We start from the raw sequence: 22921 nt of genomic DNA, 5'->3' as shown, positions 1-22921 counted from the left end.
CCTGTCCTCTACCATTCCCCGGAGTCCATTTAAGTTTGCACCTACTGTGACTACAGTGACTCCATCCAGCCACCTCATTCTCTGTCGTCCCCTTCTTCTTTTGCCCTCGATCGCTCCCAGCATTAGGCTCTTCTCCAGGGAGTCCTTCCTTCTCATGAGGTGGCCAAAGTATTTGAGTTTCATCTTCAGGATCTGGCCTTCTAAAGAGCAGTCAGGGCTGATCTCCTCTAGGACTGACCGGTTTGTTCGCCTTGCAGTCCAAGGGACTCGCAAGAGTCTTCTCCAGCACCAGAGTTCAAAAGCCGCAATTTCAATACAATTTTTGCATTCTGTGCATTCTATGAAACTTTTTGTTGCTCCATATAGACCAAATTTTTAATCAAGACACCCCCTGTCAATGGTGTCCAGCTTTACCAGTGCAAAAATCTGGTCACCTTGGGCTCAGCTAGAGGTGCAGCAAGTGTGGGCATAGCCAAGCCCATGGTGGAATTTTTTGCATCCTTTAATGTGTCATGTAAATACTTACACCTGGCCTCCGCCCTGCTTTTAGGCTTCTGGTTAGTTCTACAGCCCTAATCCCATTGCACTGTTTGTTGAATGTCAATTGATTTGACTGACTTTATGTTATCCACCTGCATTCCTAGTGGGAAAGGTGGACATACACAATGTCAATAAATGAACTAGTAAACCAGTAGCTTGCCTTTCTGCTAAGCAGCTTGTGTCTCGTTCTCCCTGCCCTCTACTTATCCTTATACCCTGCAAAATAGGACAGGCTAAGGGAGTGACCGGCCAACCATCACCTAGTAAGGGTTTGGGCAAGATTAAATTTGAACCCAAATCTCTAGTGGTCATACATTTTTGGCATCAAATCTCGATTAGTAGCTGCATAGAGACTGGGAATTGCAGTAAATCTTGACCTCCTTATGAAAGTATCTGTAAATATGCATGTTTCTGCCATAACTATGTGTGCTTTTTATAGCCAGATGATGTATTGATTCATTTGTACCTTGTTGTCTTCCCCAAAGGGGATGCAAAGAGCTTGCATCATTCTCCGCTCCTCCACTTTATCCTCACGATATCCCTGTGAGGTAGGCTAGGCTGAAAGAGGCTCCAAGATCATCTGGAGAGTTTCCATGGCAGAGTTGGGATTCAAACTTGGAACTCCCCAATCCAACTATGACTTTTTAAGCCAGGCTTTCTCAACCAGGGGTTCATGAAAGGAGTGGCCAAACTGTGGCCTGAATGGGTGGGAGTTCATTAATGTTTTGCTTCCCAACCCTATTCTGCCTGATCACTCCACTTCTGGGGTTTCTTGAAGCCTGAAGAATATTTCAGCAGTTTCTCAATGGTAAAAACGTTGAGGAAGGCTGCTGTAATCACTATAGAAGCTGGTTACACTGGCCTTTTCCAGGCCATGTAAAAATGATCCAGTGTGAAGAAAAACTTCTGGTTGTTGAGGGTTTTCTGGGCTGTGTGGTCATGGTTAACACAGGGGTGGCCAAACCGTGGCTCTCCAGATGTCCATGGACTACAATTCCCACGAGTCCCTGTCAGCACATGCAGGGGCTCATGGGAATTGTAGTCCATGACTGGAATCAACTCATAGTCATTGTACTCTATGGACATCTGGAGGGCCACTGTTTGGCCACCCCTGGTGTAATAGTTTGAATCCCTGACATTTCAACAGTAACTGGATTGGCTTCAGAGGTAGGCCACTGTGGCATAGATAGATTCCCATCATGCCGTGTCCTACCTCTAACTATGGAAATATAATGTTTTATGGTGGATGAGCGATAGAGTTGGGAGTGTCCTGCATAGTGCAGAGAACTTGCACAGCCCTTGTCCATCATCTTTGGAACCTCTTTAAGGACTGGAGATGTCCCGGAGGACTGGAAGAGAGCAAACGTTATTCTGATCTTCAAAAAAGGGAGGAAGGATGACCCGGGAAACTACAGACCAGTGAGTCTGACCTCTGTTGTGGGGAAGATAATGGAGCAGATATTAAAGGGAGTGATCTGCAAACATCTGGAGGACAATTTGGTGATCCAAGGAAGTCAGCATGGATTTGTCTCCAACAGGTCCTGCCAGACCAACCTAGTTTCCTTTTTTGACCAAGTAACAGGTTTGCTGGATCGGGGAAATTCGGTTGATGTCATTTACTTGGATTTTAGTAAAGCTTTTGACAAGGTTCCCCATGATGTTCTGATGGATAAGTTGGACTGCAATCTGGATTTTCAGATAGTTAAGTGGATAGGGAATTGGCTAGAGAATCGCACTCAAAGAGTTGTTGTCAATGGTGTTTCATCAGACTAGAGGGAGGTGAGTAGCGGGGTACCTCAGGGCTCGGTGCTTGGCCCGGTACTTTTTAACATATTTATTAATGATCTAGATGAGGGGGTGGAGGGACTACTCATCAAGTTTGCAGATGACACCAAATTGGGAGGACTGGCAAATACTCCAGAAGATAGAGACAGAGTTCAACGAGATCTGAACACAATGGGAAAAGGGGCAAATGAGACCAAGATGCAATTTAATAAAGATTTAATAAAGTTCTGCATCTGGGTCAGAAAAATGAAAAGCATGCCTACTGGATGGGGGATACGCTTCTAGGTAACACTGTGTGTGAACGAGACCTTGGGGTACTTGTGGATTGTAAACTAAACATGAGCAGGCAGTGTGATGCAGCGGTAAAAAAGGCAAATGCCATTTGGGGCTGTATCAACAGAGGCAACACTTCAAAATCACAAGATGTCATAGTCCTATTGTATACGGCACTGGTCAGACCACACCTGGAGTACTGTGTGCAGTTCTGGAGGCCTCACTTCAAGAAGGATGTCGATAAAATTGAAAGGGTACAGAGGAGAGCGATGAAGATGATCTGGGGCCAAGGGACCAAGCCCTATGAAGATAGGTTGAGGGACTTGGGAATGTTCAGCCTGGAGAAATGGAGGTTGAGAGGGGACATTTATGCCACGGAATCCAAGGCCAGATCCTACTCCTCAAAAATAATTGGAATAATTGTGGCTGCCAGGGTCCTCACTAAGACATCATGGAGGACCTTTATTCATCATCAATCATCAGAAAGGCCAAAGCTGAGAGTGAGCTAAGATTGGCCAGGGAAGGCCACTGTAACAAGAAAAGATTTTTTAGTTATGTGAGGAGCAAACGTAAAGTAAAGGAGGCAATAGGCCCACTGTTGGGTGCGGATGGGCAAACTCTAACGGAGGATGAAGAGAAATCAGAAAGGCTCAGCGCCTATTTTACATCTGTTTTTTCCCACAAGTCAAAGGGTTTAGGCACATCTAGAGATGGAAGTAGCCAAGGGATATTGTCTGGGTGACAGGTTGACATGGTTGTCGAGAGGCATTTAGCTGCACTGGATGAGTTCAAATCCCCTGGGCCAGATGAAATATACCTGAGAATGCTCAAAGAACTTTCCGGAGAACTTGCAGAACCCTTGTCCATCATCTTCGGGACCTCTTTAAGGACCGGAGATGTCCCGGAGGACTGGAAGAGAGCAAACGTTATTCCGATCTTCAAAAAAGGGAGGAAGGATGACCCGGGAAACTACAGACCAGTGAGTCTGACCTCTGTTGTGGGGAAGATAATGGAGCAGATATTAAAGGGAGCGATCTGCAAACATCTGGAGGACAATTTGGTGATCCAAGGAAGTCAGCATGGATTTGTCTCCAATAGGTCCTGTCAGACCAACCTGGTTTCCTTTTTTGACCAAGTAACAGGTTTGCTGGATTGGGGAAATTCAGTTGATGTTGTTTACTTGTATTTTAGTAAAGCTTTTGATAAGGTTCCCCATGATGTTCTGATGGATAAATTGAAGGACTGCAATCTGGATTTCCAGATAGTTAGGTGGCTAGGGAATTGGTTAGAGAACCACACTCAAAGAGTTCTTGTCAATGGTGTTTCATCAGACTGGAGGGAGGTGAGTAGCGGGGTACCTCAGGGCTCAGTGCTCTGCCCGGTACTTTTTAACATATTTATTAATGATCTAGACTAGATGAGGGGGTGGAGGGACTACTCATCAAGTTTGCAGATGACACCAAATTGGGAGGACTGGCAAATACTCCGGAAGATAGAGACACAGTTCAACGAGATCTGAACACAATGGAAAAATGGGCAAACGAGAACAAGATGCAATTTAATAAAGATAAGTGTAAAGTTCTGCATCTGGGTCACAAAAATGAAAAGCATGCCTACTGGATGGGAGATATGCTTCTAGGTAACAAGTACCTTGGGGTACTTGTGGATTGTCAGCTAAACCTGAGCAGGCAGTGTGATGCAGCGATAAAAAAGGCATATGCCATTTGGGGCTGTATCAACAGGGGCATCACATCAAAATCACAAGATTTCATAGTCCCATTGTATACGGCACTGGTCAGACCACACCTGGAGTACTGTGTGCAGTTCTGGAGGCCTCACTTCAAGAAGGACGTAGATAAAATTGAAAGGGTACAGAGGAGAGCGATGAGGATGATCTGGGGCCATTGGCTGCAGAGGAAAGGACACTCAGTAATGGGTTTAAATGACAACTATATAGGCTAGATATCAGGAACAAAATTCACAGTCAGAGTAGTTCAGCAGTAGATTAGGCTGCCTAAGGAGGTGGTGAGCTCCCTTTCACTGGCAGTCTTCAAGCAAAGGTTGGATACACACTTTTCTTGGATGCTTTAGGATGCTTTGGGCTGATCTTGCGTTGAGCAGGGGGTTGGACTAGATGGCCTGAATGGCCCCTTCCAACTCTATGATTCTCCATCTTTGGAAATCTTTAAGCAGAGGCTGATTCTGTGAAGTTTCAAGGGGGTGGCAGGTTACAGTAGATGAGCGATTGGAATGTGAGTGTCCTGCATAGTGCAGGGGGTTGGACTAGATGACCCATGAGGTGCCTTCCAAATCTATTATTCTAAGTCGCAGCTGACTTTAGGCAGCACCAGCAAGGTACTTTCATGGCAAGGGAAGAGCGGGATTGACTTCCCCTGTAGAGACTTCCTTGGGGGTCTCTCATCGCAATAACCACCCTGCTTAGCTTCTGAGATCTGTTGAAATGCCGCCTTCCTTCCCTCCTACAACCAGATATCCGAACAAGGGGCTTTGGTGGCAAGGGAGAAGCAGGGTTGACTTCCCCTGTAGGGGCTTCCTTGGGGGTATCCCATCCCAATGCTTAGCTTCTGAGATCTGTTGAAATGCCGCCTTCCTTCCTACAACTGGATACCTCAGCAAGGGGCTTCCACTGCACGTGAGAAGCAGAGGTGGTTTGCCCTTGCTTTCCTCTGCAGAGCCTTTCTTGGTAGTCTCCCATCCAAATACCCACCCTATTTAGCTTCCATGATCTGATCAAACTGAGGTATATTATGCCTCCTTCCTTTCTATGACCAGATACCTCAGCCAGGTGCTTCCAAAGCAAGAGAGATGTAGATGTGGTTTGCCCTTGCTTTATTCTGCAGAGCTTTCCTTGGTCTCTCATCCAAATATCCACCCTTCTTAGCTTCCAATTTCTGAAATTTGGTTGTCCAGTACCACCCTTCCTTCCTGCAACCAGATACCCCATCAAGGGGCTCCCAAGGCAAGGGAGAAACAGAGGGGGTTGGCCCTGGCCTTCCACTGCAAAGTCTTCCTTGGGAGCCTCCCATCCCAAGTTCCAACCCTGCTTAGCTTCCTATAAGATCGGGCTAAACCATTCTGCCTTCCCTCCTGCTACCAGATACCAGTTATGAAATGCTTGGAACAGTAAAAACAAATATATTTACTTATTAATGTATTATCGGGGGCAGGAATAGTAAGTGAAAAAGGAAGCTAGTATTGTGGGGCATGTAAACATTTTGCTCATCAGATGATGGACCTGATAACATTCTGGGTCTGCCCCCCCCTCCCCGAAAATCCTTCCAGGGTGTGCCGTGGCTCATTGTGGACCTTCATTTGCAGGCAGTGCCACTTCGGGGTGGGCTCTCACGATAGGCTTCCCTGCCTCAGCAGCACTGGATGGCCAGGTAACACCTCCCCCCCTCCCCCCGCTAATCAACTTGCTGGTCACGTCAGCAAAAGGAAACATCCGTCTGGCAGGAGGACCTGGAAAATCCATTGTGATGAAACAACCATGAGAAGGAGAGGAGTCCGTTCCATGGCAGGCAGAGCCCAGCCCAAGCAGAAGTTCAGGGGATCGTGTCCCTCCCAGAGATCAATACAGGGAGAGCAGGGACCACACCAGGTTTTGTGTGGCTGGCCTTTCCACAAGGAGACTTGGGAAAGGGTTCCATGGCATCCTGCAGGAGGAGCTGTGAGCCATAACAATGACATGGAACCTCCCTGTAGAGGGGCAGTATATCTTGGAGCCGTGAACAAATGATAGCCTGCTAGGAGGCAGGGGCACATGTGCAGAATGCTGCTTTCCAGCCCAGCAACATAATTCTTAAGAGCTCAAGGCTCTGACATGGAAGGTTAGCGCGGAGAGGGGAGCATTAGCAGAAGTCCTGGGGGGAGGGAGACACAGGTTCAAATCCCTAATCAAACAGAGAGAAACAGACCTGTCCACTGGCAATATGATAAATATATTCGTAAAATAAAGAAAAATGTCCTATTTTTTTTTTAGTTTTCCTTGTTTCTTTATTCTTTGGGACTTCTGTCAAAACGGAATCCAGGTAATCTCCGTTTTCAGTTCTTTCATCAGTGAGAAGTCCTTATATATATAAATAGTATAATACTGACCACAGGCTCACATAAGTATGGAGATACCAGTCTGTATTGACACGACTTGTCACTTATCTTTATTAAATTGCATCTTGTTCTCATTTGCCCATTTTTCCATTGTGTTCAGATCTCGTTGAACTCTGTCTCTATCTACCGGAGTATTTGCCAGTCCTCCCAATTTGGTGTCATCTGCAAACTTGATGAGTAGTCCCTCCACCCCCTCATCTAGATCATTAATAAATATGTTAAAAAGTACCGGGCAGAGCACCGAGCCCTGAGGTACCCCGCTACTCACCTCCCTCCAGTCTGATGAAACACCATCGACAACAACTCTTTGAGTGCGGTTCTCTAACCAATTCCCTATCTACCTATTTATCTGAAAATCCAGATTGCAGTCCTTTAACTTATCCATCAGAATATCATGGGGAACCTTGTCAAAAGCTTTACTAAAATCCAAGTAAATGACATCAACCGAATTTCCCTGATCCAGCAAACCTGTTACTTGGTCAAAAAAGGAAACAAGGTTGGTTTCTGGCTACAAGCTTACTTGGCTCCCCATCTCAAAAGGAATTCTATGAGGACATGGTCACTTCCCCCTAGGGTCCCCACCTCCTTCACCTCATCCACCAACTCTTGCCTGTTGGTCAGTATTAAGTCCAGTATGGCTGAACCTCTTGTGGGTTCATCTACCATTTGATAAATGAAATTGTCAGCCAGGCAGGTCGGAAAGTTGCATGACTGAGGACGCTTCGCAGAGTTTGTTTCCCAGCACACATCTGGGAAATTGAAGTCACCCTTGATGACAAGGTCCTGCCGCTTGGATATTTTCTCAAGCTGCTCACAAAGTGCAGCATCCACATCCTCTCGTTGTTCAGGCGGTCGGTAGCAGACACCAACCACCACACTGTTTGTTTTCCCCTCGCTTATTTTCACCCAGATGCTTTCCACTGTAGATATGCTCTCCTTCACTAGAATTTCCTGACAGGTAAGCCCTTTCCTCACATACAGTGCCACTCCTCCACCTCTTCGATCTATTCTGTTTTTTCTGAACAGTTCATATCCATCCACTATTACATTCCAGTCATGAGAATCATTCCACCAAGTTTCTGTGATGCCTACTAGATCATACCTTTCCATCAGCATGAGAAGTTCCAGCTCCTCCTTTTTATTGCCCATGCTTCGGGCGTTAGTATAAAGACATCTGAATCCTTTTACTTTTGGTTCCCTATGAGCAGGCCTTGCCGGTTGGGCTGCCTCCGATCGTTTTCCTTCCATACACTCCCTATGTTGATCGTCTCCTTCCCCTAGTGGCTTTAGTTTAAAGCTCTCCTGATGAATCTCCCCAGGTTCCTGCCACATTCTTCCCCAGCTTCGACAAGTGCAGTCCATCAGGTGCTAGTAGGCCTTCCTCAAGAAAGCCTATCCCATGGTCCCAGAAACCAAATCTCTCCTGCCGGCATCAACTACGCAGCCACTGATTCACCTCCATTATCTTCCTCTCCCAACGCATTCCTCTTGACAGGCAAGATTGAAGAGAATACCACTTGTGCCCCCATTTGCTTGAGCTTCCTCCCCAGATCTTGATAGTCTTTTTAAATAGGAGTGATGGTGTTCAGGGACATGTCATTTGTTCCCACATGGACCATCACAAATGGGTAGCAATCCGTAGATTTGAGGAGTTTGGGCAGCCGTTCTGAAACATCTTTAATTTTCCCCCTTGCAATGCAGAGAGAGGACTGACTTAATTTTTTCTGGCATGGAATTCATAAGCAGACAAGGTACAACAACAACAAAAAAGAAGCTATGCTTCTGGGGAGGGGGTTCTTTCTTACACACACACACACCTGCTGTTTAGTAGCAGATTGGGATGTGTTACTAGGACATGCAACGTATCAGATTAGGATTTTATTGGCAGCAAATTACACACACAGCATGGCAGCAGTGCTGCCAAGCGACAGGCCACACACCAGCGCATGTGTGCGAGTACTAGACCTGCATCAAGACTGGCAAACTGGATCTGCTGCATTATACTCACTACTTCTCACAGTCGAGAACCCTGCGGGTGCCCAGGGGGGGCCTTGTGGAGTCCACCCGAGGGCTGCCCGAACCCACATTTGGTCTCCAATGATGAGCGACAGTAAGCCAAACTAAGAAGTTATGACAAAATTTAGTCTGTTTCAGAAGCTTTTGTCCCTACCACTGGGGGGAGGGGGGTCTGATGGTTATGCGGGGGCAGAATGAAAACTATAATGGGTCCTTGACGATTTCCGTTACCCAGAGAGTCACGCACCAGAAGAGACTGAAGGCTGGAAATCATAGAATCACAGAATCATAGAATCATAGAGTTGGAAGGGGCCATACAGGCCATCTAGTCCAACCCCCTGCTCTACGCAGGATCAGCCCTAAGCATCCTAAAGCATCCAAGAAAAGTGTGTATCCAACCTTTGCTTGAAGACTGCCAGTGAAAGCAGCTACCATATGACCGAAGCCTGGGGTGGCAGGAGGAGAAGACGAAGCTCTGAATTCAGCACGCCTTTTAGGTCCCACCATCGATGTGGCATAGTGGTTAGAGCGCTGGATTTGGGAGCCTAAGGTTCAAGTCTCTGCTTTATCATGGAAGCTCACACCACTTGCAGCCTGGCATACCCCACTGGGTCATTGGGAGGGTGAAGTGGAGCAGGTGAGAGACCCCCCTCCAAGTTCTGTGGAGGGGCAGCCTAAGAAAAATAGAATTCAAACCCAGGCCACTCAAATATATCTTGCTAATCTGCTTTGCCAATAAAGGTTGTGTGTGTGTGTGTGTGTGTGTGTGTGTGTGTGTGTGTACAGGGTTCTCTCCTCCAGGGTTTCTGAAGGCCTGCAGGGATCTCGCCTCCAAACTGGGAAAAGCCCACAGAAGGCAGTGTCCATACATAATGGACAAGCATGGTACTTGCCTTTGTGATCGAAACACAGCTGCCAAAAGTGCTCTGAAAATACCACTGTTTTAAACAGCAAAACTTTATAATTCTCAGGGGGACAGAGCTGGTTTTGAAAACTTGGTGATCCCAAAATGGGGAGCACATGTCAAAAGCCAGCGTAGACTCGAAGTTAAGAGCTGCGGTCTCTAATCTGAAAAACTGGGCTTGAAGAAGAAGAGTTGGTTTTTATACCCTGCTTTTCACTGGCCAAAGGAATCTCAGAGGGGATCACAATCACTTTCCCTTCCTTTCCCCACAACATCTCCCCTGTGAGGGAGATGAGGCTGAGAGAACTCTGACAGGAATGCTCTGTGAGAACAGCCCTGACTGGCCCAAAGTCACAGAGTTGGCTGCATATAGAGGAGTGAGAAATCAAACCTAGCCCACTATATTATAAGCTTCCCTTAATTAAATTACTACTACTGCTAACAAGTCAGCAGGCAAACAAGTCGTCCAGCCAAGGGGCAAACGTTCTTGTTGTTCTGCTGGCAGGAGTGAGGAACCAGATCAGTCAGATGGACATGATGGACATGGGGGATCCCAGATCAAATGTTGGGACCCTGCCCTGACCTCAACCATAAGCCTGGCGGAAGAGCTCCATCTTGCAGGCCCTGCAGAAAGTTGACAACTCTGGCAGGGCCCTTAGCTCTTCCAGGAGCTCATTCCACCAGGTTAGGGACAGGGCTGAAAAGGCCCTGGCCCTTGTTCAGGCCAGGACAGCGTCCTGAGGGCCTAGGACAACCAGTAAGATCACACCCGCAGAGCGAAGAAGCAACCAGGTGGTCCCGCAGGAAGACAGAACCCAGACCGCGTATAGCCTTGAAGGTCAATACCAAAACCTTGAACTTGACCAGGAAACAGACTGGTAACCAGTACAGACAGCAAAGCACCAGCTGAATAGAATCATAGAATCATTGAATCATAGAATCACAGATTTGGTAGGGGCCATACAGGCCATCTAGTCCAACCCCCTGCTCAACGCAGGATCCGCCCAAAGCATCCTAAAGTATCCAAGAAAAGTGTGTATTCAACCTTTGCTTGAAGACTGCCAGTGAGGGGGAGCTCACCACCTCCTTAGGCAGCCTATTCCACTGCTGAACTACTCTGACTGTGAAAATTTTTTCCTGATATTTAGCCTATATCGTTGTACTTCTAGTTTAAACCCATTACTGCACATCCTTTCCTCTGCAGCCAACAGGAACAGCATCCTGCCCTCCTCCAAGTGACAACCTTTCAAAAGCTTAAAGAGGGCTATCATGTCCCCTCTCATCCTCCTTTTCTCAGGCTGAACATTTCCCTCAACCTATCTTCATAGGGCTTGGTCCCTTGGCCCCAGATCATCTTCGTCACTCTCCTCTGTACCCTTTCAATTTTATCTACGTCCTTCTTGAAGTGAGGCCTCCAGAACTGCACACAGTATTCCAGGTGTAGTCTGACCAGTACCGTATACAATGGGACTATGACATCTTGTGATTTTGATGTGATGCCCCTGTTGATACAGCCCAAAATTGCATTTGCCTTTTTTACTGCTGCATCACACTGCCTGCTCATGTTTAATTTACAATCCACACGTACCCCAAGGTCTCGTTCACATACAGTATTACCTAGAAGCGTATCCCCCATCCAGTAGACCTGCTTTTCATTTTTTGTGACCCAGATGGAGAACTTTACACTTATCTTTATTAAATTGCATCTTGTTCTCATTTGCCCATTTTTCCATTGTGTTCAGATCTCGTTGAACTGTCTCTATCTTCTGGAGTATTTGCCAGTCCTCCCAATTTGGTGTCATCTGCAAACTTGATGAGTAGTCCCTCCACCCCCTCATCTAGATCAATATAATTAATTAATTAATTAATTAATTAATATGTTTAAAAGTATTGGACCAAGCACCAAGCCCTGAGGTACCCCGCTACTCACCTCCCTCCAGTCTGATGAAACACCATTGACAACAACTCTTTGAGTGCGGTTCTCTAACCAATTCCCTAGCCACCTAACTATCTGGAAATCCAGATTGCAGTCCTTCAATTTATCCATCAGAACATCATGGGGAACCTTGTCAAAAGCTTTGCTAAAATCCAAGTAAACGACATCAACTGAATTTCCACAATCCAGCAAACCTGTTACTTGGTCAAAAAAGGAAACCAGGTTGGTCTGACAGGACCTGTTGGAGACAAATCCATGCTGACTTCCTTGGATCACCAAATTGTCCTCCAAATGTTTGCAGATCGCTCCCTTTAATATCTGCTCCATTATCTTCCCCACAACAGAGGTCAGACTCACTGGTCTGTAGTTTCCTGGGTCATCCTTCCTCCCTTTTTTGAAGATTGGAATAACGTTTGCTCTCTTCCAGTCCTCCGGGACATCTCCGGTCCTTAAAGAGGTCCCAAAGATGATGGACAAGGGTTCTGCAAGTTCTCCGGAAAGTTCTTTGAGCATTCTCAGGTGTATTTCATCTGGCCCAGGGGATTTGAACTCATCCAGTGCAGCTAAATGCCTCTCGACAACCTCTCTATCCATGTTAACCTGCCATCCAGACACTATCCTTTGGCTACGGCCATCTCTAGATGTGCCTAAACCCTTTGACCTGTGGGAAAAAACAGATGTAAAATAGGCGCTGAGCCTTTCTGCTTTCTCTGCATCCTCCGTTAGAGTTTGCCCATCCGCACCCAACAGTGGGCCTATTGCCTCCTTTACTTTACGTTTGCTCCTCACAACTGAAAAATCTTTTCTTGTTACAGTGGCCTTCCCTGGCCAATCTTAGCTCACTCTCAGCTTTGGCCTTTCTGATGATTGATGATGAATAAAGGTCCTCCATGATGTCTTAGTGAGGACCCTGGCAGCCACAATTATTCCAATTATTTTTGAGGAGTAGGATCTGGCCTTGGATTCAGTGGCATAAATGAACCCCATGCCTTCCATTTTCACGGACACCATAAGATTGTTGGACTAGTCCCTGGGATACCTGGGTTGGAATCCTGTCTCATGCACTGAGTGACCTCGGGCCAGCCACACACTCTCAGCATTACCTACCTCACAGGGCTGATGTGACAATAAAATGGAGGCAGTGAAAACAGTGTCAGCCACTTTGGTTCCCCAATGGGGAGAAGGGCGGAGGGAGAAAATAAAATGTTCCTAGTGTCTAATCCTGCATGCTTGGACTGACAAAACACCCGGCTTAGATTTCTCACCATGGCCTGATGAAAATGCCATCTGAGCCAAAGCCTGCCTGCCAGGGACCATTTGACACCTGTCACATTTCCACAAATTATTCGCTGATTCTGCACAGCTAGGGTTAGCCGGGACCCTCTGATTCATGCTCTATTTTCGACAGGGCCTTCAGTGTGCTACATCCTCTTCCTCCCACCTCCCTTCCCCACCAGCCAGCATCACCAGCACTCCCAGCAGGAACCCAAGACCCAGATTTCTCCAGGGATCTCCCTCTCTCTCCATCAGGGCAATTTTGCAACAGCAAAACACAGGCTTCTGCTTGTTCATGTGCTCGAATTGTAATGGTGGCCTTTGAAAGAGCAGAGAAGAGAGAGAGTCTGTGTAGAGAGATCACCTTTCTTTTCCCAGCTAAGGCCCAAGCAGCCAAAGGCACAAAGTCAAATGGTACAATGCTTTCCATTCAGGGATTGTGGCATCGCCAGATCAATGACTAGTGAATCTCTGGTTGTCACTTGCCCTCGATGGGCAACAACTTTACTGTGATAGATATGATCTAATGACACCATCGAACATTAAACTGCTTTGTACCTTGCTTCATCAAAACTGATAGCCTGCAAGGTTCTAAGCACTGCCAACGCAGAATGGCAGCAGCACTATGGATTCTCAGGCAGAGGCCTTTCCCATCCCCTCCTGCCTGGTCCTTTCAACTGGAGATGCTGGGATTGAACCAGGACCTTCTGCTGCCAAGCAGAGGCTCTGCTACTGAGCTATGTCCCCTCCTCATAATGTACCCATTATAATAAAACATGACATGAGCACCTTTTCAGCCTCCTGCCCTGCGTTCTTCTGGCCCACAAAAAATATATATAAGGGCTTGTGACTGCCCTCCTAGCAGACTGTCAGTGCCATCCTAAGCAGCACTGCAGCCATCAAAGCCCATTCTCATCAAGGGATTTTGAGGAGCACAAACCTCCCAAAGACAGTACTGTGCAAATTCAGGTTTCCCCTGCCCTTCTTCCAAGACATCTTGTGAAATAACATCCTCACAACGGGTCTGCAAAGCTAGCCACTACCAGATGACAGTTCAACAGACTTCTCCGTTGCCATCCTCCTCGCTGCTTTCAATTTAAGATGGAGATGCTGAGGAATCTTTGCTTAAGTCCCCCTCCCAAAAAATCACATTGAGACATTTCAGATGTCTTGTCTATGCAGAATTCTGATGCCTCCACCACAAGTCCGAATGACATCTTTCTGAGTACCTTTTGAATTTGAACCCAATGCTTCATAATCATATCTATGAGACAAATGGCAGGCAGCAGATAAGACAGGGGAGCGTTTGGAGACTTGTGCACTCATATTGTCTGCTGAAACAATGGTACTGTTTCCACTGAGTTTTAGTTTTCCTCCCTCTGCCTACAAACACACAGAAAAACCACCTTTCCCAAGAAGTCTGCCTTTAAAACAAAAAACCCTCAATGCAAAGTATGTCCCCTTCCTACAAATTGTATTACCTTCAGTAAAGCCAAGAGGACTGTTAGTGGAGGGAGGGGAGAGAGGGAAAATATTGACAGAAGAGAAGATAAAATTGAGAGGTGTTCAGGAGAACCCACAGATCCAGGAATACAATTAAAGCTATATCCCCCCAACCTCCCTCACTCACTCACTCCTTACTATTTTCTTCCATTTCCTCCTTCCCTCCCTCCCCACAATTCTTCCCTCCCTCACTTCCTTCCTACTATTCTCTTCCATTTCCTTCTTTCCCTACTTACCTACCTACCAACCTACCATTATCTTCCATTCCATTGCCTCCCTCCCTTCCTACTATTCTCTTTGATTTTATTCCTTCCTTCCTTCCTTCCTTCCTTCCTACCACCCTACCTACTATTCTTTTTCCTTCCTTCTATTCTCTTCCATTTCCCCCCTACCTTCCTTCCTACTACCCTCTTCCATTTCCTTCCTCCCTCCCTTACCTTCCTACTATTTTTCCTTCCTTCTATTCTCTTCCATTTCCCCCCTCCCTTCCTTCCTACTACCCTCTTCCATTTCCTTCCTCCCTCCCTTCCCTTCCTACTATTTTTCCTTCCTTCTATTCTCTTCCATTTCCCCCCTCCCTTCCTTCCTACTACCCTCTTCCATTTCCTTCCTCCCTCCCTTCCCTTCCTACTATTTTTCCTTCCTTCTATTCTCTTCCATTTCCCCCCTCCATTCCTTCCTACTACCCTCTTCCATTTCCTTCCTCCCTCCCTTCCCTTCCTACTAATTTTCCTTCCTTCTATTCTCTTCCATTTTCCCCCTCCATTCCTTCCTACTACCCTCTTCCATTTCCTTCCTCCCTCCCTTCCCTTCCTACTAATTTTCCTTCCTTCTATTCTCTTCCATTTCCCCCTCCCTTCCTTCCTACTCTCCTTTTCCATTTCCTTCCTCCCTCCCTTCCCTTCCTACTATTTTTCCTTCCTTCTATTCTCTTCCATTTCCCCCCTCCCTTCCTTCCTACTACCCTTTTGAGAGCCAGTTTGGTGTAGTGGTTAGGAGTGCGGACTTGTAATCTGGCATGCCAGGTTCGATTCTGCGCTCCCCCACATGCAACCAGCTGGGTGACCTTGGGCTCGCCACGGCACTGATAAAACTGTTCTGACCGGGCAGTGATATCAGTGCTCTCTCAGCCTCACCCACCCCACAGGGTGTCTGTTGTGGGGGGAGGAATGGGAAGGCGACTGTAAGCCGCTTTGAGCCTCCTTCGGGTAGGGAAAAGCGGCATATAAGAACCAACTCTTCTTCTTCTTCTTCTTCTTCTTCTTCTTCTTCTTCTTCTTCTTCTTCTTCCTTTTCCATTTCCTTCCTCCCTCCCTTCCCTTCCTACTATTTTTCCTTCCTTCTATTCTCTTCCATTTCCCCCCTCCCTTCCTTCCTACTCCCTTTTTCCATTTCCTTCCTCCCTCCCTTCCCTTCCTACTATTTTTCCTTCCTTCTATTCTCTTCCATTTCCCTCCTCCCTTCCTTCCTACTACCCTCTTCCATTTCCTTCCTCCCTCCCTTCCCTTCCTACTATTTTTCCTTCCTTCTATTCTCTTCCATTTCCTTCTTCCCTCCCTTCTTACTATTCCATTTCCTTCCTTCCCCCTCCTTCCCTTCCTACTATTGTTCCATTTTCTTCCTCCCTTCTTTCCTCCCTGCCTACTATTCGCTTCTATTTCCTTCCTTCCTCCTTCCCTACTATTCCCATCCATTTCCTCCCTACCTCCCTTCCTACTATTCTCTTCCATTTTCCTCCCTCACTCCCTTCCTACTATTCGCTTCTATTTCCTTCCCTCTCTCCCTTCTCTCCCTCTCTTCCCTTCCTTCCTTCCTAAAGATTTTTCTTAAGGTGTCAAATAGGAAGTCCTCTCCAACTTGGGGAAAACAAATATTTTGCAGATACAAAATTAGGCGGTATGAAAAAGCATGCCCTATGACATTTTGGTATGGCATTTTAAGAATGTCAGCCACATTGTCATTGGGGCCCGCATGCCAGTTTCTTGGGAAAGGGATATCCTATTCCGAAGGGAATGTTTCAGAAAGTTTGGGCTTGAGAACTCCCTTAAAGCTCAGCAAGTGAAGATTTGTCCCTCCAGGCTATTTGCACATTTCAAAATTTGTCATTATTGTTATACAAAATGACTCAGACCAATGCTGGATCCAATCCTTGGCCAATTCCTATTTAAAAATAACTTTTCCAATTCACTCCAACAATCAAAAACACAAATTTTAAGAGTGAATCATCAACCCAAAGGATGGGCTTTGGGAGATGGCAAATCACACACCTTGGAGCTGTTCTGTTTCTTCAAAATGGGAGGAGATTGTGACTATAGCAACTGTCCTGACTAGAAGAAAGATCTGCTAATTTCAGAGGGGGGGGGGATGTGGCAAGATGTAAAAGTGCAGACAGTAACTTTCCCTCTCTATTTCAGGGTGATGGTGAGACTGTTTTTGCAGTCCTGAATAGTCACATTAAAAAAAACAGGGTTGAGCATTAATTCTACCTTTCTGTATTTATTGATCATGGCTCTGCAAGCTTTCAACAGCAGATTTCTGAGGCAGGTTAAGTTGGTCTCTTTCCCAATGGAATCAACATGGCCCAGATTCCTGCCTCTGGAATCCAAAGAAGCCATACCCCATGCACGCACGCACGCGCACACACACACACACACACATACACAGTACTGGCACTGTCTCGTGTCATCACTCTGCTGGAGTGAACACTGACTGACGCGGGCTGGGGACCCAACCGGTAAATGCAGGGATCAAGTAGCTAGTCAGAGAACATGAGAGAGGCCGAACAGGGCTACAGCGAGAAGCGATAAGGAGCAAAAAGGCACAGAGAACAGGCAGGTCCACATGGTACCAGCACCAATCCTTCAAATTTGGATCACATTCCCATAATCTTAATTGCCTCCCCTTCCAGGCTCTGTATCATTCCATGCAAGAATAGGAGGAAAACAAGATAATCAACTGGGAACAAGAGAGGGAGACATCCAGAGCTGGCCCCCATGATCCTGTGCCCCATGAGGAGAAAGGAGCTTCCTCTCTCCTAGGCACTTACCTTTCACTGCCCCCCTTCAAGACTCTCTTCTCCGCAGTTGTGGCGAAGCCAAACGGGTCACTTCCTCGCCATGGTCCTTTGCTTAGCTGGGCTAGTAACGGTGAAGAAGTCCAGGGGGAACAACTAGGAAGGATGCTTGGAGTGAGGGGGGGGGAGAGAAATCCAGGAACCCCTCGATACTGCTGGAGTCAGAAGGCAAACAGCTCAGAGCAGCCGCCCTCCCCTCCAGCCAGAGAGAAAGAGAGAGAGAGAGAGAGAGAGAGAGAGAGAGAGAGAGAGAGAGAGAGATCGCTGCTGATGAGAGTGGGAGGGGACAAAAGGAGAGGAGGAGTGGAGCATGGGGTGGGGGCGAGAAAGGAAAGAGGAGGGTTGAATGGAGAGAAATGAGCTCCCGGAACCCACAGAAAGAAACAAGTGGAGTGTAGGGGGAGTGGAAGATTCAAGCACTTCCACTGCATAAAAGCCATCAGAGTCAACTAAAAAAAAAGGGGAGAAGATATTCCTCTGTAAGGCAAATGTTTCTCAAGGCATATGCAAAGCACGTTACAGAAAGCAGTTGCTGCCCCAGACTGTATACAGGCTTGCTGCCCATCCCCCGCCAGGCTCTTGGGAGAGCAGACCTCATCCGCTTGAAACCGTAGCCCTCCCTGAGAAATTCAGCACCGGTTGCATGATGGATAGCTCCCGAAGGTTGCTTTCAGCACCCAGAAAGCATGTCCAGCTCCTAGAGCAGGCACTATTTTCAGGGACGCCAAGGAGGAAGACCTCCGCCGTTTCAGCACCAAGGAGTGTGGACAGCGCCCCACTCTTGTGGCTGAGGGTGGGGTGAGGAGCCAGTGGTCTACTCCTGGGCTCATTTTTAGATGGCCGGGATAACGCCGATCCCAACTTTGGGGTCAGGAAAGAATTTTCCTCCAGGCCAGATTGATGCAGGCATCCTGGAGGCAACACTGAGGGAAGACCTTGGCTTCTTTGTCCTGTGGCTGGCCCTCCAGAGGAACTGGCTGGCTCCTGTGTGAGACGGGAGGTTGGAGTGGATGGGCCCTCCTTGGTCTGACCCAGCAGGGCTGTTCTGACACTGTTCTGACTAGCGACGAAGATGATCTGGGGCCAAGGGACCAAGCCCTATGAAGATAGGTTGAGGGACTTGGGAATGTTCAGCCTGGAGAAAAGGAGGTTGAGAGGGGACATGATAGCCCTCTTTAAGTATTTGAAAGGTTGTCAATTGGAGGAGGGCAGGATGCTGTTTCTGCTGGCTGCAGAGAAGAGGACACGCAGTAATGGGTTTAAACTTCAAGTACAACGATATAGGCTAGATATCAGGAAAAAGTTTTTCACAGTCAGAGTAGTTCAGCAGTGGAATAGGCTGCCTAAGGAGGTGGTGAGTTCCCCCTCACTGGCAGTCTTCAAGCAAAGGTTGGATACACACTTTTCTTGGATGCTATAGGATGCTTAGGGCTAATCCTGCGTTGAGCAGGGGGTTGGACTAGATGGCCTGTATGTCCCCTTCCAACTCTATGATTGTATGATTGTTGAAAGGAGGCTGAACCAGATGTATCACGGGTCTAATCCAGTAGTGCTCTTCTTATGTTCTTATCAGGGGAAGGATTCAACTCTCTACCCTCCTGCTGGCCCTCCAGAGGAACTGGGTGGCCATTGTGAGAAGAGATGCCGCATTAGATGGGCCAATGGTCTGATCCGACAGGGCTCTTATAATGTTCTAATGGTGGCCTGGGCCTCTCTGCCCCATTGTTGGCTCTTCAGAGGAACTGAGCTCAACAACCATCACTGGAGGAGCAGGAAGGATGTAGTTGTTAATGTTCAGTATTGAGCATGGGCTGGACTGGATGACACAAGGACCGTTCTAGCACTTTTTTCTTTGTGGATTTTGGTTTCTGTTTTGATTTCTCAACAATCCTTGTTGGAACTTAATTGCCTGGCATTTTAGAGTGTCAAATTTAAGAGTATTTCTACACTTGACTGTTACTTAATGTTCGTTTAGAAAAAGGAAAGAGCAAAGTGTCACAAAGAGATTTTTTTTTAAGTGTCCTGACATTTGAAGTATACAGTTGCATAGGAACCTGGAAGGATCCAAGACTGACTTTTGCTATGAACTAGTGCCAAGGGAGGTTGGGGGATGTTTCCCCCAGCCTCAATTATCCCACCTGTAAAATGGACATCACAGGTAATGCATTTGATGTCTTTATTCAAATGCAAGCCCTCCACAAATCATTTAAGAAGACAGAGGAGGGATCTGCTCAGAATCACCTTTACTCAGTAGGGTTCACCTGAAGAGACCCTCCAAAGTACATATAACCTTTCCTGTCTCAACATCCTCTCTCCTGGTTGCTTTGTGGCTTTTGCCATCTTTTTGGTGGGAAGGGATTGATGGAAAATATCTAGCAGGTTTCCCTGGAGGAGGGAGCCAATTGTTCTACAAAGAGTTAAAGTTTCTTTTCCCCTGGTGTAGTGGTTATGAATGGTGGCATCTGATCTGGAGAGCCAGGCCAGCTGGGTGACCCCAGACTTCTCACAGCCCAGATAGTGCTGTTTTCACAGAGCAGGAATATCAGGGCTCTCTCATCCTGACCTACCTCACAGGGTGTCTGTTGTGGGGAGAGGAAAAGGAAGGCAATTGTAAGCCACATATAAAATAAAATTGAAAGAGAAAAGCGGCATATAAGAACCAACTCTTTGTTCTGGCTACTCCTGGCATTTAAAATGACAGGTAGTATTTCCATAGGGAGAGTGTTAGAAACGCTAAAGCTCAATATGAGCTTAGGCTAGCAAGAAGCACTAAACATAGCAAAAAAGGCTTCTTGAGTTATATTTCAAGTAAGAAAAAGAGTACGGACTCTGTAGGACCACTGCAAGGAAAAGAAAGTGAAATTATAACAGCAAGAAAGCCCATTGCAACCAGGAATACAAAGGGCGCTAGGACCCAGGGGACACCAGCAGGTGCAGATCTCTCTCTCTTGCAGCAGGAACCCTAGGAGGTAATCAGAGCTCTGGGCTCCTTTGCAGTTTGTCTCTGTCTTTCTGTCTCTCTGTCTCTCTCCCTTGCAGCAGAAATCATTGCAGGTAATCAGGGCTGGTTTGCGGTTTGGCAGGGCTCTCTGTGTCTCTCTCTCAGGCATCAGATAGCAAAGTGGTTAGCGTCCAGGGAAGGAGGGCAGGAGCTGGAGAAGGAGGGCCAATCAGGGTGTGGCCAGCTTCACAATGGATAAGGATGAGGAAGAGAGGGCTGAACTGCTTAACTTCTATTTCTCCTCAGTCTTCTCTTGTGAGAGAAATGGTGCTCAAGGTGGCAAAAACATATGACAACAGGAGATTGGAATGGTGGCCTAGGATCACTGTGGGGGCAGTCCATAAACACCAAGTTTCTGTAAAAGAAACAAAATCTTTTGGGCCAGATGAATGGCATCCCAGGGTACTAAAACTAAAATATGTCATCTCTGAACCTCTGTCCATTATTTTTGACACTTCTTGGAGAACAGGTGAGGTGCCAGACGAATGGAGGCGGGCAAATGTTGTCCTCATCTTCAAGAAAGGGAAAAAGGATCCAGGTAACTATGGACCCATCAGCTTGCCATCTGTAGCTGTCAAAATTTTGGAACTTGAGCAGCTGGAACTGAGAGCTGTGATTTCTAAGACTCAGCATGGGTTTTGCAAGAAAAAGTCATGTCAGACCAACCTTATCTCTTTTTTCAAGAAAGTGACTACCTTGCTGGATCAGGGGAATGCCTTGGACACAGTTTATCTGAATTTCAGTAAAGCTTTTGATAAGGTTCCATATGATATTCTTGTTGACAAGTTGGTAAAATGTGGTATGGAACCTAATTCTGTCAGGTGGATTGACAGATTGTACCCAAAGGGTACTTGTTAATGGTTCAGCATCCTCTTGGAGGATTATCATTAGCTCACATGTGGCATGCCACAGGGAGCAATCCTCTCTCCTATTTTATTTAACATCTTCATGAATCCTCTTGCTCAGCTGGTGCAGATGTTTGGACTGGGTTGCCACTAATAGACAGATGACACTCAGGTTTTCCTCCTGATGGATGACCACCCCAATTCCCCCCCCCCAAAAAAAAACCTTAGCCAGATACCTGGAAGCAGTGACAAAAAGGCTCAAGTGGAGTCGTCTGAAGCTCAACCCTTCAAAGATGGAGGTCCTGTGGCTGGGTAATAAGGGTCCAAGAGAAGAAGATGGAGATGCAGTTAGGTGTAGTGGTTAGGAATGCATACTTTTAATCTGGTGAGCCGGGTTTCATTCTGCACTCCCCCACTTGCAGCCAACTGGGTGACCTTGGGCTTGCAGTGGCACTGATAAAGCTGTTTGGATCAGTGGTATATAAATCAATCAATCAATCAATAAGTAAATAAATATCAGGGCTCTTTCAGCCTCACCCACCTCAGAGGGTGTCTGTTGTAGGGAAAGGAAAGGGAAGGCAACCTTAAGGCGCTTTGAGACTCTTTTGAGTAGCGAAAAGCGGCATATTATAACCAACTCTTTTTCTTCTTCTTCCCCAACCTGGACGGAGTGCATCTAGCAGTAACCCACTCCGCCAAAAACCTGGGTGTGATCCTGGACGCCTCCCTCTCCATGGAGGCACAGGTCATGAAAGTAGTGCAGCAGGCCTTCTACCATCTACAACCAAGCCAACCTACTAGTGCCCTACTTGGCACCAGAACACCTAGTCACAGCGATCCATGCGATGGTCACCTCCAGACTGGACTTCTGCAACTCGCTCTATGCAGGCCTACCCTTATCCTTGACCCAGAAGCTACAATTGGTTCAGAACACTGCAGACAGGATTCTCACCAATACACATCCGGCCTATACTTCAACAGCTCGGCTGGCTCCCAATTGAATTCCAGATCAGGCTTAAGGTTTTGGTTCTTACATTCAAGGCATACGTGGTCTGAGCCCAGTGTACCTGAGAGACTGTCTCTCCACCTATACCCCCCAAAAGAGCATAATGCTCCACAACCGCCAACTGGCTGGTGATCCCTGGCCCCAAACAAGCACGTCGGTCCTCAACAAGTCTCACAGCTTTTTCTATCCTGGCCCCCACCTGGTGGAATGAGCTCCCTGAAGAGATCAGGACCCTGCCTGGACTCCCACAATTTTGCAGGGTCTGCAAAAGGGAGCTCCTCCGCCAGGCATTTGGTGAGGCCGACCAAACCCAACCACATCCACATATCCCTGCTCAGACATCCATCCCCGGAACTAGTCTGACCTCTCTGGGGGCCTATGTAAGTTATCATTCCTGTTATATTGTTGTTGATTAAGATTGAGAACCAATGTTGGATTATTATGTTATTTTTGACTGTGTTGTATGTTAGGTGGTTCCATGTATCGCCCTGCAACATTATATGTAAATCGCCCTGTGCCATATGAAGGTCGATGTAAAAATCTAATAGATAGATAGATAGATTGGATGAGGGATTAGAGAGGATATTATTGAAATTACAAATGATACTAAACTAGGAAGGGTAACAAACACAACAG

The 22921-nt window shown here is 46.9% G+C and overlaps 1 protein-coding gene across 1 annotated transcript in view; it reads right to left on the bottom strand.

Annotated features, from left to right (window-relative positions):
* Positions 1 to 18153, bottom strand: part of SLC8A2 (solute carrier family 8 member A2) — a 167906-nt gene extending 149753 nt beyond the window's left edge. The window contains exon 1 of the mRNA XM_077336520.1: positions 17407 to 18153. The gene's annotated coding sequence lies outside the window, so the exon portion shown is untranslated. The remainder of the gene's footprint in view (positions 1 to 17406) is intronic.
* Positions 18154 to 22921: the final 4768 nt, after the last annotated feature.

The sequence above is a fragment of the Paroedura picta genome, chromosome 5 (assembly GCF_049243985.1).
Source record: "Paroedura picta isolate Pp20150507F chromosome 5, Ppicta_v3.0, whole genome shotgun sequence".
Taxonomy (NCBI): Eukaryota; Metazoa; Chordata; class Lepidosauria; order Squamata; family Gekkonidae; genus Paroedura; species Paroedura picta.
The sequence above is the reverse complement of the archived record's forward strand: the minus strand, read 5'-3'. Positions and strand labels throughout refer to the sequence as shown.